The sequence below is a fragment of the Octopus bimaculoides genome, chromosome 1, assembly GCF_001194135.2.
Source record: "Octopus bimaculoides isolate UCB-OBI-ISO-001 chromosome 1, ASM119413v2, whole genome shotgun sequence".
NCBI lineage: Eukaryota > Metazoa > Mollusca > Cephalopoda > Octopoda > Octopodidae > Octopus > Octopus bimaculoides.
The window spans coordinates 39,516,444-39,535,023 of NC_068981.1; the positions used below are offsets into that span (position 1 = coordinate 39,516,444).

Below are 18,580 nucleotides of genomic sequence, written 5' to 3' on the forward strand. Positions count from 1 at the left end.
AGCTGAGACTCCAACAGATAATGGTGTTTACATACCGAAGGGCTTGGTAAAATTATTAATTGTTAATTTATTAATAAATTAATAAATTGATAAACCTTTATCCTTGATAAACCTTTTATACAATATATATTGTATATATTTTCAATCATATATGTGTGTGTGGGCAGGCACATGTGTTTGTGTGCAAGCGCGTATGCTTGTGCAGGCGCATGTGTGCGTGCGCAGGCGAATGTGTGTGTGTGCATGTGCGTCTCTGTGTGTGTGTGTGTATGTGTGTGTATGTGTGTGTAAGAGGCAGTCGGTTATATGCTTGTGTATGCACAAAGTGTGTGTGACGCTATTATGTTCGGGTATATTATGTTTGTTTATGTGTGAATATTGTAGGATAGGTAAGTCAGGTAGGGTTCTTAAATTTTATGATGGATTATACTTGTTCACGTTACTGGTATGACATTCGCAATACCAGAATGGAAACAAACGTTAAATATTCAAATAGTCGAACCATTTATTGTTATTAATGGATATTGAAGTTTTAGATAAGATTACAAATATTCTTACAAATAAAAACGTTTTTTTTTTTTTTTGTAAATAATTTCACAAAAAGTATTCGTTAAATTCTTATTTTCTGTAACGAATCATTAATAAATTTCCAATAATTCACATATTACTATCATAGAAATAGATAAAAGTAAAGAACTTGCCTCTGAAGAAATTTGCAGAAGAATTGCTTGAATTATTGTTTTCGCTTATTTCAAATTTTAAAGAATGCGAGGAAATCTCATAGGAAAGGTATCTGTTAGATTAAATAACTTATTTCTATGATGAACATACAGAATGACTTCTGCAACTCCGATAAACACTGGGGTAAGAATTTAGAGATTTAAAACATTATCCAACAATGAAATATTTAAATAAACTGGTTGTATTCCAAGCACAAGAATTCTAAATTCTAAACTTGAGAATGTGCACTATTCATACACTTTCCATTGGCATTAGCAGTCTAGTTAAAGAAAAATTGCAAGCGTTCGGAGTTACACCATTCTGAAAATCCCCTACATTTTCACTACAGTGACTACCAAAATAATTCCGTTGGATAATATAATCGTTAAAAAATTTAAAGATCTACTAATGTGCTTTATATATATATATATATATAGATAGATAGATAGATAGATAAAACTTACTTGGAAATATATATGTACATATATATATATACGACGGGCTTCTTTCAGTTTCCGTCTACCAAATCCTCTCACAGGGCTTTGGTAGGCCCGAGGCTATAGAAGAAGACACTTGTCCCAGGTGGCACGCGGTGGGACTGAACCAAGAACTGTGTGGTTTGTAAGCAAGCTACCTTCCACACAGCCACTCCTGCGCCTATGATATATATATATATACAGCTATATATATATGATATATATATATTGTAGCTTTGTTGATAAATTGTTCCTAGGTATGACTGGTACTTATGCTATAAATCTAAATCGAAATTATTGAAAGCAAATTCGACACTAGAAGCGTTTTAATTCAGAATATATAACAAAATTGCATATCGTCACGCATTTATCCTTACGCTCTTCCGTTTCTGTGAATTCACCGCCTTCCATTTTCAAAGAAGATTGAAATTAAAGCTGAAAAAAAAAATGCCTTGATAGATATTTTCACCACTATCTCTGATTACAATGCTTTTAGAATATTCTAGGAAAGCAGCTTCGATTTGTTTTCTCGTGGAAAAAAATTAATAGCAGGAAGCGTCAGAAAAGTGAATTTCTAATAATAATCGGCTTGTATTGATTTCAAGATCTGCATTAATCTGTCTTAAATCACGACTTTTAAGACGAATTCCAGTGCCATATTTGCAAAAAGATATACATTAACTGCTGCTGATGCTCTGGGTAATCAATCAGGCAAAATATTTCACCTTTTAAGATATCTGGCCTACATCCGGGTTTCCATTGATTTTATCAGATCAACCTCATAGATTTTCAATTTATACAGAAGTTTTTGCAATATTATATGTAGATGACTGAAGTTCAAAGGAATTATGTATTATGAAAGAAACGTATTATATTCCACTGTCGCAGCTTTATGAGATAGAAAAGTATAGCATTCAACAAGCTAAGGTATTAGCTTTTATATGTTGCTCGATGCAAAATTTCATTTCTGTGCAGTTTCGTATAAATTGTTTATAAATTTACATTTTGAGTAGGGTTATATTTTAATGAAAGTATTAGCAAAAAGTTATTACATACTAATTTTCGTTTATTTGATCACTACAAAAATAATCAAAAATGCTATTCATTCAAACAACGATAGTAGCTTGGTTCTATAAATAAAGATTTGTATAGACTGCTTTGGCATTTATTTATTTGTTTATATTGAGAAAGATTTTTATTGTCAAGAATCGTTTTGATATATTTTATGAAAAGTTCCATACTAAATATATTTCCTTTATAGTTTCATCTATCGTTTTTGCCTAAACATTTTTGCCTCTATTAATCACTAGCTATTATTAGCTTTGCATTTCAGCGGTTTTCATTGTCACCCAAATTTGACATATATCAGTAATTCTCCGAGGTCATTTTCAAAGATATCTAAATAACAAATAATTGTCCAAAAAACAAAAAACAAAAAAACAAAAAAACGATATAAACTAAACCTCTGATATTTCTCTTGGGAAAATATTCATCGGTTTTTGTTTGCAGTAAATGATGCGTTGCAGCATTTATTGTATATTTGTTGTTCACTGTAATATATACAAGAGCATTTTGCATTTTATCGAATTTTTCGGACGCAGAAGATTTTATCTTCGACAATCTTTCGTCATTATTCCGAAAGTGGATTTGAACCACGCTATATACATTGGGATCTGCTGTCCTATATGAAGTAAGAGTAACCTGTCTGGTTAGTTTGGTATTATATAGACAACTATATTAGAAGCGATGATTATTCCTTATGTTAAAGCGTAAACTAATTCGAAAGTAAAAAGACCTGAACTAGAGTTAATTTGTCGATCAAATCTAACGTTTCATATAATATTAACTTATCTACTAGCAATATAATGGGTTTCAATATAACCAAAAGCATACCTATCTTTTCCTTATAGGGTGGAGTAATGTTTCTTTGAAAGAACTAGTTGCAAATATTAGTCATAAATATATCATTGTGTGTGAGTATGTACACAAATACATATCTACGTACATACATATAAATATACATTCATATATATTCATATATATATATATGTTTGTGTGTGTGTGTATGTGTATGTATATATGTATGTATACATATATATATATATATATATATATATATATATTTATATTTATATACATAAATTTATATATGTCAGAGAGAATTTTAATTGTCACTGAATATGATTAGGTTATTAAATGACATCTACATTACTAGAAATAAGAACTAATATCCACTAATGCTGTAGTTAACGCACGTGAATGAAAACATATACACTAACAGGGACCATGATGGTCCGAAAAATGCCGTCCAAGAATTCTTAAGACTGACATCAGTTTCGGCAGTTTCCGTTGCCATCCTGTGATGCCGGTGCACCTCTTATGGGTCCATAGCTTGCATTGCACGTCATATGGAGTTTCTATCAACACCTTTTCAACATATCGAGCAGGGCCATCGCCCAGAAGGAATCAGTAATTTGTCTGTTTTTCTTCGTACTTGGACTTTGGTCTTTTCTACATTAATTCGAAGGCCCAGTGATTCCAGGCCTTGCTTCCACACCTGAAATTTCTTCTCTAGTTCTGGAAGAGATTCAGCATCGGCGTATTAACTCCCAATAGCAACCAGTTTCAAATCTCTGTTATGACATGGAGGACTATAATAAATAAGAGTGGGGCTGAGAACCGATCCTTGGTCAACTCCTACCTGTACACTATATTCCTTGTTATACGCATTGCAGACTTTCACCTTACTGACAGCAACCTTGTACATGGATTGTAAAACTTCCACCTACTTATCGTAATTTAAAAGTTAGAAAATCGTAATTCAAAAGTTAGAATTAGTTATGGTGTTATTATCAACTGCGTTTGAAGGGATCAAAGTATGTTCGTATTTGTTAATTAGATGGTATTAAATGGTATAGTTACGCATGCGGTGAAGGGGAAAAGGATAAACAGACGTTTAGACTGTGGGAATATAAATGTAAGTGTTCGAAAGGTATGATAGGGAAGTTGGCATTGAAATAGAGATGAATGATGATAAATACATGCGCACGCGCGCACATACACGCTCACACACTCACACACAGATACACACACATAGGTAATGAAATAAATCTAAATATTGTAGAGCCTTAACCGTGAAAATGAAATATATATGAACGTAAATGTATTCATTCTTTGATTTCGTTCTTCAATAAATAAATAAAACACAACCTGGAAAGGTCCGTTAGAAGTTTTCAATTTTTGGTGAATCCTCCCAATAGATGACGTATCCAATCCTTTCCGACAAACAATAGTTTGTCGGCAATATTAATATTTTGTGTATAGGCATATCTGTATGTACGAGGGGAAATTCAAAAATTATCCGCATAACTTGCCATAACTTGCCTTTATTATTGTCACACTCCCTTTTGTGCAAGTGTGCTTATAATCGATACTTTTGTGGTTACGTGATCGAAGTTTGAGTCTGATCGCGCCATTTTACTTTCTGGTTTTACAGTATGAACATGACCGCTCTACTAGCAATGTGCGTCAAAGAAGAACAAAGGGCAGTGATCCGAGAGACGGTAATGGTGAATCTGTTCATCACTACCATCTCTCGAGGTTACTGAATCTTCTCGTCAGTGGTGGAGGTTGATAGGCGCCCTTCTCCCTCTCCGTGCGTCACCTTTCTCCTGCCACTTTTAAACTTCTACGTGGTAGTGCCCTATCCCTTTCATTGTGCTAAAAGATTCTGATGAACTTCAGCATCTGAAACATCTCCCAACCAAAGAAATCGGATTACTGCTCTTTGTCCTTCTTTGGTGCACATTGCTAGTGTAAAGCCAGAAAGAAAAAGGGTGCGATCAAGCTCAAACTTCGATCACATGACCACAATAATACCAACTATAAGCGCGCATGCGCAGAAGACAGTGTGACAATAATAAAGAAATGTTATGGCGAAAGTGCGGATAATTCTTGACATCCGCTCATACATGGTATATATAAAGCTACAGCAATGAGAAAATCAGGACTGGGTCTAAATGGTAATTATGTCGAATAACTATTTATTAGCTCAACCCATATGATGCAGTGTGATAAGTAAGTTTTCGTTGTAAATATTAAACTCATTTAGACAGTTTTACACAGTTTTACAGATAGGACTGAAAATACACGCTGGAAACTGAAAAATAAAGTTTCAACCAATGTTTATTGAGCTAAGATTCGGGTGCAATATATCATTTATAGGTCTTTTATAAGTAAAATCTTAAAAATAGCAACTAATAGAAAATAGTTTTGTCAATATTGTCACGTTTACTTCACACATGTACGAATTTGGAAATGTCAAAATTATTATTAAACTAGTGCAATAATATTCCTTTGCCTCTCACTTAGATATAATTAAATATTTTACTCTCAATAGAAGCTCCATACATTTTATTTGAAAAACATGCACGTATGGAGACAGTGCAATCAATATGAAATGGCACTTTTACTAATTAGTCGTCAAATTAAAAGCCTGATTTTATAGTCGTGAAATATTATTAGGACAATGCCTTATAAATTTGTTATTAGCTAAATGGAATTCTTTCAAAGACATACTTTAAGGAAGCTTCTGTGAAAATATTTCTCTTCAGATTCACGAAGAAAGTATCAAAATCTTTTCACAATAATTATAGTAACGTTTCTATGTAGCGATTAGAATATTCATTTTAGTTAGTTTGCTATTATTAAGTAATATCTATCGTGTACTTAAAATTAATAACCTATCTGTGGTCCATCTATATGCCCATTAGCTTTTCAATTAATATCTTTTGTGCAGTTTCTAATGTTATTTCTTTGACTCCCTTATTTTGATAGCTTGTCTTTTCTCAGTGCAATTTTCCTCTGCTTCATATGATACTACCTTTCATTATTATTGAAAACTGTTGCATTATGAGAACTTCCATTTTTTTTTCGAAAACATTTTTCGTTTATAGCACTGATTGGTCTACATAATAGCTTCTCTTTCAGTGTGTTGTTATCAGATTTTTTAAACTGCCCCCTCCCATTCCCCCATTTTGCTTTCCGTCTACATTCATATGTTGTATATTTCGTTTCTCGTCTGTTTTCAAGAGCCCAGTCTCTCTGTATCTCTCTATTTCTATTTCCTTTACGACTTTCTAATTCATCCTTTCTTTCTCTGTTAATTTGTATGTTCTTTATATTCCATTCCGTTCATGCTTTGTCAACATATCATCTCATGATTTCCCTATCCTATCGCATAGCTTGTATTAACTTTTGGTTTCTTTTATTATTTGTGATCCAAATATGCCTTGGCAGCTATCATTTTCCGTTGCATTCCTGCAATTATATAATTCTCAACGTGTTATTAGATACACTGAAATAATGTGTAATTGTGCCAAGGTATGCTTTTAATGAAATATAAAAATACGAGACATATCTACGGCTGTCAAACAGTAAACGGTAGTCTCTGACAGCATCTTAACTACTTCTCAACATGCGCACAAACACAATACTCCTTCCCGCTCTACTATACACACATTCTCATACACACAGATCTTTAATTCATCTCTTACCACGTTTTCGTTATAACCAATTAGTACTGTAGAGATTAATTCTACCTTTAATGGCAAGATACTTTAGAAATGGTAAATTAAAATTAGTAAAAAGAAATTAAAATACAAATAATATGTAATGTTAATATTTTCAAAATTTGTAAGTTAACACGAACTCTGTATTGGAATAGATATAACACAGGTGTGATTTTGATGTAATTAAGTCTTGTTTAATAAGAATAAATGTAAAATGTGATCAATGCACCATATCGATTTTTCTTGTTAAGGAGAACAATCAGTAGTTTGTTTCTGAAATTGTTTAAAAGTTGATATTCTATATCAGTTCGAATTTCATCTGGTTCTTCGTATCGCAAGGCAATAAAAAAGTCAATACTAAACCGTTTTTCAATCTGAAGTGTGACTCCCTCCTTTTACCTAGTTGTGTCTAATTATATATTCTCTTTATACCATTTTGCTACATTGAAACACGTGACCACTGCAACTCACAGTTACCTTTACCACTCAAATCAACATTTACTACTTATACAGCATATAGCTTATCATAGTTTTTCTTGCATTTGTGCATCGATGATAAGAGCTTGCTAGCATATTATTTACTCTGGCATATTTCACGTAAATTCATTGTTTATGCTCTTGCTGTGTTGTTTTCAGACATTAATGTCTTCCCATTGTCAATACAAAACTCTCTCTCTCTCTCTCTCTCTCTCTCTCTCTCTCTCTCTCTCTCTCTATCTATCTATCTATCTATCTATCCATCTATCTATCTATCTCTCTATCTCTATCTCTCTCTCAAACAAAGAATAGATGAATACACAACGAATTAGTGGTCATATTTTCTGACCAGTGTAGTCCAGCATAACACGGGTTGGTTATAAGAAATGCATAGCTCCAGCGTGTAATAAGCGGGCAAAAGATGGTTAGCAGTAATTCTTTTGTCTGAGATGTGACATATGCATATTCACATTACAAGATGAAAGATACCATTACAGCTGTTTCAAAGATTCGACGTAGCATTGATGTTATAATGTATATCATGCAAACAGGTGTATAAGAGGCAATAATGCACAGCAAATAAAAAAAAATAATGTGTTCAACTTGCATAAAAGGTGATACGGGGACTATCTTCAAGCTAAAAAACATGAAATAGTTTCATCGGAAGGAAGAGTACATGAAAGAAAGAGAACGTGACCACATTGGAATAATTCTCGAGCACTTAATATTCCCATACCTTTCGCAGTTGCTTTTGGGTGCTCCAATTTTTGTACGAGGAATTGCGCAAGGTTGAATAGTGGAGTGCTCCAACTAATCTTGGTAGTTTCCTTTCCGTGTGTGAGTGGGTACTGCGTTTTACATGCTTTCTAAATTCGTATCTCTTAATTTAGTTATTAAGAGATTATGATATTCACATAATATTTCATATGTTATTAAAGATTTAATCCGTCTATTCTATGACATCCTCATCTTTGATGAGCTCTATCCTTTGTTCAGTTCTATATGTGTAATGTAAACTCCATTGTTTTTCTGTACATTATTGTGTTTTCGAGTCTTTATAGCTAATAATGAGCTCATTAATCGAGTATAGCTCATGAAAAACTGTTGCATTTAGTTTTGAAATTTACGCCATTATGGAAAACGAATTGTTTGGAGTTAACTGGTGAGTTTGTTTTCGTACATTAACCTCTATTTAGTGAGACATCTCTATTTCACTTTGTTTCTCTAATGGAAAATTTTGTTCTTTCCCTCCATGGAGAAGACGACACACTGAAGCTTGTTTAAGAGAGGTAGGTGGGAAAGAGTGAGGAACGTTATCAGAACGCAGTGAAAGAGTGCGTAAGCGGAACGAGTTATGTCACCGCTTTAAGAACAGAAAGCGTAAATGTCATCAACAATTTCGAAGATAAAGAGAAAATGGAAAATTTTAACAATGAAAATACTGACGTCACTAACAACAACAATAAGAACAACAGCAAAGACAATAGCCGCAAATTTGAAGACGAATTCAAAAGGAAAACGTTTCTCAAAGGAAACATTGAAGCCCCCCACCAACAGCAGCTACATCCGCAACAACTACAAAAACAACATATTTCAAGACAACAAAATATGAAAATTTTTAACAAAAAAAGCAATGACTCCATTGACCAACAACAAGAAGAAAACCAGCAACACATTTTCATCAAAATTATTCGACAGAGACGGGTAGAACACTTTTTCGACTATGATTTTGTGAAAGATTTCAGAAAATGCTTGGTGAAACCTAATCTCCTTACTCTAGCACCAAGCGAAAAAGGTCACATCACACAAAAAAATTGTGGTTTATATACTGCTTAACATGAAGGCTAAAAGGATTAAAACTCTGACCCCAGCACAGGCTGAAAAATACCTGAAAATGCCTGAAAGATGTCTGGAGTTTGGATTTCCAGTAGCAATGTGCCATAGTGAAGAAACTAGAAAAAAATGGCTTTACACACATGCTCTTCAGAACATACTTTAATTTCATCCTACATGGAAGACGAGTGAATAAAGTTACATTTACGAATATGACAGCATGACTTAACATCCAGTATTTCGGGATGACACTGGATGAATATGGTTATATATTCATCATGAAATCCACGCCGAACGAAAACCGGTCAATGATCAGGATGGAGGTGGAAATACTGCTCACAGTAGAACTTTAACAATATCTCTGATATCGTTTACATAGAAGGCTAGAGCCCAGAAAAGTGGTGATAGAGGGGACAAAGGCAAAATGTTATGCCTGTGAAATAACCACCCATTTAAAAGGCTTTCTGCCACCAGCTAAAGAAACCTAAATGACCACTGTGGTTAGCACCAAATTTACACCAGCACATATAGATCAATTGAGGACACCTACACGAAGATCCGTGTAACGACCGCATCCATAGTGAAGATATCCTTGCCACTCTCCTTTAACAGGGCAAGCAAAGTAGTTTTCCTTTGTCCTGGTATTTCTCAATATTTTCCATTTCTTTGGTATAGAGAATTGCAAAATCTATGATCTCGTACTATCTATTTATTTCGTCTCTTTAACAATGCCTGGTCTTCTTATTTAAATAGTATGGTCAGTCTAGTATGGTCCCACAAGAATTTTGTAATTCTCATTTTCTAGCACAGCTTTTGGTAGGTGTTCATACCACTTTACTGTTGTTTAGAAGCCACACACTCGGCTAACATCCCACTTCGCTCTTTTGCCTATACAGTCATGTCTGCGCTTATACTCCTTCTGTGCTAGTATCTAGCAATCACTCAAAAGAGTGATTGATACTTTCATCTCCTTTCCTGTAGATTCTACATTTGGTGTTTGACTGAGGTTTGTTGATTTTTGCCTTTATCAGACTTGTTTTAGCTTACTCCTGAAAGCTATAATTAGTTGTTGTTTTTTTTGTCACCCGTTTCAAGTCCTGTCCGTCAACCAAAGCCAGCTGTCTTTACTTCCAACATTTTTGGTTTGTTGCATGAGCTGGTCATGCAAATTTCATTTTCCATTTGTTTATTCTGTTGTTCTTCCTTTTCTCTTTATGTTCTCCTACTTTCAGTCTCTTTTTGGGTATCCCTGGCTGTCCATAATACTTTCAGACCCAGTACGTAATATTAAAAGTGTCTTCTGCATTTAGTAATCCTCTGCCTCCTTCCTTTCTTGGTCGGTATTGCTTTTAGGGTGGAGTGCGTTGTGCATTGTGAGCAGCTTCCTAGTTTTTCTATTCAAGTTCTGTAGCTCGACTTTCAAAAAATGAGCTGAGTGTCTCAATATGGGCATAGCCCAAATTAGAAAGAATTAGTAGTAGAAACTGCTGCATCTGCAACAGTGGCGGCGGCGGTGGCGGCCGTGGCAGCAGCAGCAATAGCAGCAACATAAGCTGCAGTAGTTGCACCACCAAAATCTATAACATCATAAACATGAATGAGGGAAGATGTATAAAAATAAATCCGTTAAAATACAGGAAATATTTATGAGGAGGAAAGGAATTTTATGCCCTTCCAATAAAATGTGAATATGAACGTCACTGTAACTGTTGAGAGAAATAACAAGGTGTGCATTCGATGTTCGTCTTCGTATAATTATAGTGTTTGCTGTTGTTGGGAGGAGAAAGGGCCAGTTTAGTCTAACTTCAAATAGAATTCATTTTACATAGGAAAAGCAGTTATAGTTATACAGAATAATAAATTACATAAATACAATAGTAGAAATAGAACGAACGTCTAGAATATTAATTCTTTCTGGATTATCCTCAGGGCATTTTTTAAATATTTTTTCTCACTTTCAGCTTCCAAACTGTAAGGTAGATTAACACATAATTTATGTTGAATGCCTTTGCTTACAAAAATTACTTATTGATTCAGACAAGATATCTTAACATAAACAAACATACTAATGTAGGGAATGTATGCAGGGAATGTATGCTTGCTTGTTTTTTTAATGCTTCTTTATGTATGCTTTATTAGTATAATTGATACCTATCTGTATACACTATACACACACACACAAACACACACACACACACACACACACACACGCATATATATACACACAGATATGTATGATTGTATGTATGTGTGTATGTATGTATATATGAATGTATGTATGCATTATTTTGCGTTATATTTTCATATTTTGCATTCATGTGTTTCTAGAGCAAATCGCAATTTATCTTTTGATCATCACATTGTTGTGTCTTAGGAAACTGATCTACCGGATTTTCCGATAGAGTATCTCGAATTGAAATTTTTTTGTTTGTTATTGCTGTTGTTTAACTCCTGATCTATGATGAAATACATTTAAGATGTTATCGTCTCATTCAAAAGTAAGTAGAACTACATTATCCCATAGACCGTTCTTTTGTTAAAAACGGCAATATGTGACATGAAGGAAATTTTATTAATATTTCTAGCAGGTCGAGCAGGTTTTGCTCGTTCTAGGTTATCATTTGTGCGATTACAGTAGCATAATTGTTTATTAAGCAGTAGCAAACACCTTTAATACAACATCGTAGCTTCAATACTTTAAACTTCAGTATTATTTGACAAATTCCAGCCTAATATATCAAATTTCACATAAAAAATGTAGTATAGTTATCGTATATTGTTATCGTGCTCAAGTGCATGCAGAAGGCTTGACATATAATTGTAAGTACTGTGTTTAAGCACACAAGTATTGTAGCTTTATATTGTATGTGTGTTTTATAGTTTGTTTTGCGGAGTAATTCAGCTCGTAATGATGTTAAAGTTCGAACAGAAGGTAGTTGCTTAGGCTTGAGTAGCCTTGCCATCAGTTTATGTGCAATTCTTTGACCTGGTATACCGAATATATTACGTTTGTATAAGGTAGAAATTTATCTGGTACACTGTCTGATGCTTGGTTTTGACGTAGTGCTGTAAATTAATTTGTAATCCATTTTGGATGTCCTATGAATCTAGGTTAGTATATAAGTCGAGATTAGAGAGGATAGCGATGATGTATTTGTTCGTATGTGGATTTGTTTTTCCCTTTGTGCAAATTATACTAAAGAAATATTAATTTCCTACGTTATTAATACAAAATTGGATGCTTTGAGGTAGGAGTGTTAATCCACGATAATACATGTTTTACCATCAAGAGATGAAAAGCAACGTCGATCCCAGAGTGATTTGAACTCATAGTATAGCGGAAATGACCAAAAACTGAACATTCCAAAGAATATTAGTTTCAGTATACTGTTAAAGCAGTTGCGTGTTAAAATATTTTTGCATTATATGGAGATATTTGCGAAAAATCATTGTTTCCAAAGTTGTTTGTGGTTTATAAGAAAGTAGTGAGTGTCTAATAGAAATCGATTAGCCCATGGCAAATAGAATATATTGGTATCAGAATTCTTATGTTGTCTGTTAAAAATTCATCTATTTCATTTTACCACCATTCAAATGCGAATTTAGTTATTAAATTTTTGGAAATTATATTACGACTACTGAATAATATTGGTTTCGAATTTTGGCACAAGGTCAGCAACTTCGGATGAGGGCGACGCGATTACATCGACCACAGTACGCAAACGGTAATTATTTCATCGACCCTGAAAGCATGAAAAGTAAAGTCGATCTTAGCAGAATTTGAATCCAGAATATGAAGACGGACGAAATGCCGGTAAGTATTTTGCCCAGCGTGCTGATGCTTCTACCATCTCGCTGCCTTACACCCGCCTAGTAATATTGAAAGTAGCTTTCAAAAGTAAGATGTAACAAAAAAAAATAGAATGATTGATCATATTTAGACTACAAGTTATAGAGAATATAGGTATCAGTTTTATGTTTCTGAGTTTAATTTTACCAAGTCTAAATGGGATTTTGATCCCTTCGATGTTTCTCAACTCAGCTACACTAAGTACTAAGGTTATTATAATCATCTAATTTACTTTCAGCTTTGAACGTAATTAAAGATCAATTACTAGATCAATGATTTTCCGATTGCAAAAAGTACCGTCCATCGTTCCGTTCAGGATTTCATAGAAAAATACAGGTAAAAATTAAAACAGTATTATATGTAATATACTTATAAATATCAAGAACCACAGATAGCTGAGACGATATACTATGAGTCAAAGTGTATATGATATTTCGTGCCAAGTCAACTCTACTGCGATGTGCAACGACTAAGATATTTACACTTAATGCCTCTTGCCCTTTATTATAACTATTTACAGTTTTTTTTTTTTGAGTAGTGCAACGTGTTAATCTTTCGTTACTTTGCAGCGCTGAACTCAACTATATTAATGGAAACAACGTAGGAAGGAAGAGCCTCTGCCGAAGCCATCAATGAGTTCCTATGACCCGATATGTTACAAGACTCACCTATTCTGAAACATTATTATATAAAACATTTATATTCTGCTCTATATCACCAAATTTCAGATAATTGAAGCTGCGTGACAAAGAGCACGTAAAATGTACTTCACAAGATTAGTATTTAACGCAACTCACGAACAAGCCATGTGACAATTGAAATTAATTAAATTTATAGCTAAACTGTGGCATACAGAAAAAAAATTCAATGTGAAATTATTCCTGGTAATTCTATAAGTAATGCTTTTATACATGAGGATACAATGTGAGAGTGTGACATCAGAGATGAGTATTAAATGTGTTTGAAGTTGTTGTCAATACGATTGATACTACAACGTTGTCAATGCAAATGGATTGTTGAGGAATTTTATTGATAAGTTTCTTATAAAATCAAAGACGTGCGTGGTTTGCGGCTATCACCACTAGTGTGATCTAGGGTCTTTGTATGTTCACTTGAAAGAAAATCAAGTGATATATGATAAATAGACAACCATAATCAAGCTGTGCCTATCTCGGCAGTAGTTGCAATCATATACTATTTCTTTCTTTTTGTATTTCAGGAACAGCATTTCCTTATTTAAAGATGCGATGTGGAGGCTATTGGCTTTTCACCAAGAAAACAACTAGCTAGAGGTGAAACGAGATAAGATATATGATGATGGATAGATACATGAATAACAAATACTTTCTTAAAGATCAATTGAAACAGGGATGCAAAATAGTTGAGTACCTATAAGTCTATATGTTTGTATATGTGTAACAGCGAGTATGTCAGAGTAGTTGAGCGTATCTTTACATACACACACACACACACACACACACACACACACACACACACACACACACACACACACACACACACACACACACACGTATCACATGTTATATAGGTGAAATGGGCTGGATGAGTTGTAATTCTGAATTTAAGAGTAATGTTAATTCCTTAAAGAGGCAGTTGTTTCTTTTTTTTTCATAGTAGTATAAATGAGATTAAGTGATATACATGACTTTCTCAAAGATATTACTAATCTAAATAAAAGGAAATGAGTGCAACTAGAAATTAATGCTTGTCAAGAAAATTGCCTTTGCTGTCGGAAGTAGGAACGAATAAAGTAATTTCGGAATAAAACAGGTTTTTAGTAAGTATGGGAAGCGAAAAATGTCAGCGAAACGAAGTTAATTCAAAGTTACATGAGTAATAATTTCTGTGAGGAAGTTTTGAATTTCTTATTAAAAATAGATTTTCACAAAAGCCTTTTGTGAGATAGTTAAAGAAAAAGTTGCTGACGTATGAGGTAGTCTAACTCTGACTTGGAATCATAGGTATATTTTACGTTAACTACAGGTCTACTTTAATTCACAAGCACACATTCACATACATACCTACACATAGAGCATACGCATACACAACTGCGGACACATATATCCTATATGAGTATGTATGAGTGAATATTATTAAAACAGCGAGTGTGCTCAGTTTTATTTTAAAGTTTTCTCGAATTCTATCATATTTTATATTTTATATTTTATATTTTATATTTTATATTTTATTAGCAATGCGTCCCAGCGTTTCCCGGTTGTTATGATCGACAGCCATATTGTATCATTTGTTCCTTTCTTATGGGCAGAATTGGCTCAGCTGATATATTAGTGAACAGGATTACTGGCTTAATGGAAGCTATTGTTTGTCTAAAAGTTAAGTGGGGGAGGGCATCATTTGCATGGCTTTGCATTAAAGCGCTTTCTGTTCTTAAGAAGGATCATAAACTAAGTACTGTTTCATTGTATAAACAGGGGTTAATACGATTTTGCCCAGAAATCACGTTTTCAAAATTTTAATTTCCCCCCGTCCCCATCGCAATTTCTTAATTTGTAACTTTTTTATGAAGTTTTTTTTTAATACGCGTAGAAAAATAGATTACGAATCTGGAATATATATATATATATATATATATATATATACTAAAGTTTTTTTGAAAGAAACACCCAATGCTCTTTCCCCCACCTACACCCATCATCTACCCGCTTCCAAAAAGCTAAAACCTCCCAATGTTTCACTTTCGTCTGTTTCACGCATGCGTAGAATTGTACTGAATTAGCAGACGTAAAAAATACCAGACTATCACCAGAAAACCCGACATGTTAGAAACAACAGGTAAACGACATTATGTCTTAAGAAACTTCCCGGCCTTCCAAAAAACTAAAAGTGAAACACTGGGAGGTTGTAGCTTTTTGAAAGTGGTGAGATGATGGGTGGATGTTTGGGAAGTAGATTTTAGTGTTTCTTTAAGAAAAAAAGGAAGAAGAAAATTCTTAAAGATTCGTACTCCCCGATTTCTTCTCCATGGATTACCAAGAAAAGTATTTGAATAAAAGTAAAAATGAAGAAATTGGGGTAGAAAATTAAGATATTGAGAACGTGTTCTTTGGGGACGAAATCCTAGTCTCCTGTATCGAAAACATTGGAATCGGAAGAAGTTTAAGAAAACAAAAAAGCATGGGGTAGCGCAAATGTCACCTTGGACATACTAGAAACAACAGGTAAAGGACAGAAGTTCTAGGAAAGCATACCTTTAAGTGTATATCGAAGATGAGGTTTTTAAATACGCTCATCACAAACACAAATTACAGAATAGAAAAAGGTTATTCCAATCGGATTTGAGCTGTAATTTTGCGCGTGCACACAGCAAGAAATAACATGATCCATACAGAAGTTTTACCTAGAGAGAGAGAGAGAGTGTGTGTGTGTGTGTGTGTGTGTGTGTATGTGTGTGTGTGTGAAATGAAGTTATTTTATGGCATTCTTTCGTCTGAAGCAAGAAAGTTGTCAACTCGATTATATGCGATCATACGATTGTTCGTTAATTTCCGTTATTTTTTGTTTTATTTCTTTATTCTTTGAAGGGAGCACAAACTGAAAAAGAGGAAAAGTGAAAAGGTGACATGTGCTTTAAAGTGAGAGCAGAGAATGAAAGATGTATGTACGCGTATATAAAATGAAAGCGTGTATGCGTGTGCGCGCGCGCGAGAGAGAGAGAGAGAGAGAGAGAGCGACAGACAGAAAGAAAGTGAGAGAAGGTGTGTGTTGTCATGTATGTATTTTTTGCATACAAATTATCTTTCATATACACGTACATAAACGCATATGCATACATCTATTTTTGCATGCATGCTTGCGTGTGCATGTGAGAAAGAGAGAATGAGTGACTGTATTTCCTGATAACATATAGAGAAATTGGTGTCTTTTAATGAAATTTTTTTGGTTGTGGCTTATTTTAATATAATATTTATGTGGACATTTTCCTAAACGTTTGTCTGAGTAGAATTCTACGCATGCGTGAAACATCGGACGAAGGTGATTAGAAGCAAATCGAAATATTACCCGAAAATGACCTCAAAACTGTGCGTCTCGACCTCGTTTCCGAGATTATTTTAGTAGTAAAAATTTGTTGTGCCGAAAATATAGGTTATTTGGTAGTTTTTATACTAGGTCATCCCATAAATAATGCGGTTTTTTTGTACTTTTATTTTCAAAATTATGATAAAGTTCTTAGTAAGAACTAATACTAATTTCTTATTACTAAGAGAACTTTTGAGTTAAGTCATAGTTGTAGTAACAGTCGTAGCTGTAGCAATCTCAAAAGTAAAAGCAGAGAATATGTCAATTCTAGGATTCTCACCTACTATATAACTGCTAGACTAACCGCCTGCAATAAATACCTCATTCTAAAGATAAAGTGAAGTTCAAGAAATGTCAATAAATTTTAGGAGTTTTACCGTTTCCAACTCAACATACTGGACTAGTAAGAAAGCAAGACATTTTCTAAATAAAAGAGACACTTAGGCATTGGGGAATTCCTAATATTGCATGATTAAGCAAAAGTTTGCTTCCTATTTATATACATGGGAAACAGACTTTTGTTATTACTGTGGCTTACTTATATATAAGCGTATGCGTGTGTGTTGTGTGATTGTATGTGCATATATGTGTGTGAGCATGTGTGAACATGACTGCGCTTATCCCACCAGAAGTGACGGAAAAGCCGAGGTAGTAGGTGATACCAATTTAGTAAACACATACACACACACGCACATGCACGCGCGCGCATCGTGTCTCGAAGATTCTTCAAACTGTTTGCATTTATTTTCTTCCAAGATTTTGTCACCAACTATTAAAGTATGGTGATGTATTGAGCGATTGAAAGAGAAGAGAGAACATGTTTATCTGTAACGAAATACAACTGATTTTAAGGGAAACAAGACAATGACTTATTTGCCTAATTCCTACTTCAAAAACATTTTACAAATGGGCAAATATTCTGCTCTATGGAAACCCATGGTATTTGTTTGAATATCGATTTCATGTAAATGTGAACGTTTCTCCTGCTTTCCGTACTTTTACTGATATAGTTCAAGTGACAGTTATATTTCTATTCCACATTCATAGTATACTCGGAAAATATATATTAAAAAAACGTCTAAATTAGACGGAAGCCTTTTCTTTATCTATATCTCACTTTAGATTTTGATCTTGCTTTGCTAACAATAAATCTACTTATCTATGCTTTATTTCTTTTTACCACTTCCTTCTTCGTAATCACCCCACACCAAAACAATAATAATTTCCTTTCACACTTATTGTAATTTATGTGCTGTCAGGTACATTTTTATATTAAATTAAAACACCGTCAGCTACATCCTTTTTGGCGTTTATGCTATTTCTGTTAAATGAACATAAAATATATTACTGACTTAGTCTGCTATGAAGAAAGTATATGTGACTCATGTTCCTATCGTATTTCCACTTAAGATTCCACCAAAATTAGAAAATATCTCTCTACAACAAAATTAGGTTAAATACTACACATGAAATACATAGAAGAAATGTGTCTTATGCTTCCTAAAATAGTATTAATTTACAAACATTGCGTTATTTGTAGAAATTATACAAAACACACACACAGAGGATGTATGTATGTGTATATATATATATAT

The 18,580-nt window shown here is 33.8% G+C and overlaps 1 long non-coding RNA gene across 1 annotated transcript; it reads left to right on the forward strand.

Annotated features, from left to right (window-relative positions):
* The first annotated feature begins 8,749 nt into the window (after nt 1-8,749).
* On the forward strand, nt 8,750-14,333 carry LOC106877640 (uncharacterized). The gene is made up of 4 exons (XR_001410398.2): nt 8,750-9,717; nt 12,748-12,890; nt 13,165-13,262; nt 14,146-14,333. It is a non-coding gene; the product is annotated as an uncharacterized LOC106877640 (long non-coding RNA).
* Nucleotides 14,334-18,580: the final 4,247 nt, after the last annotated feature.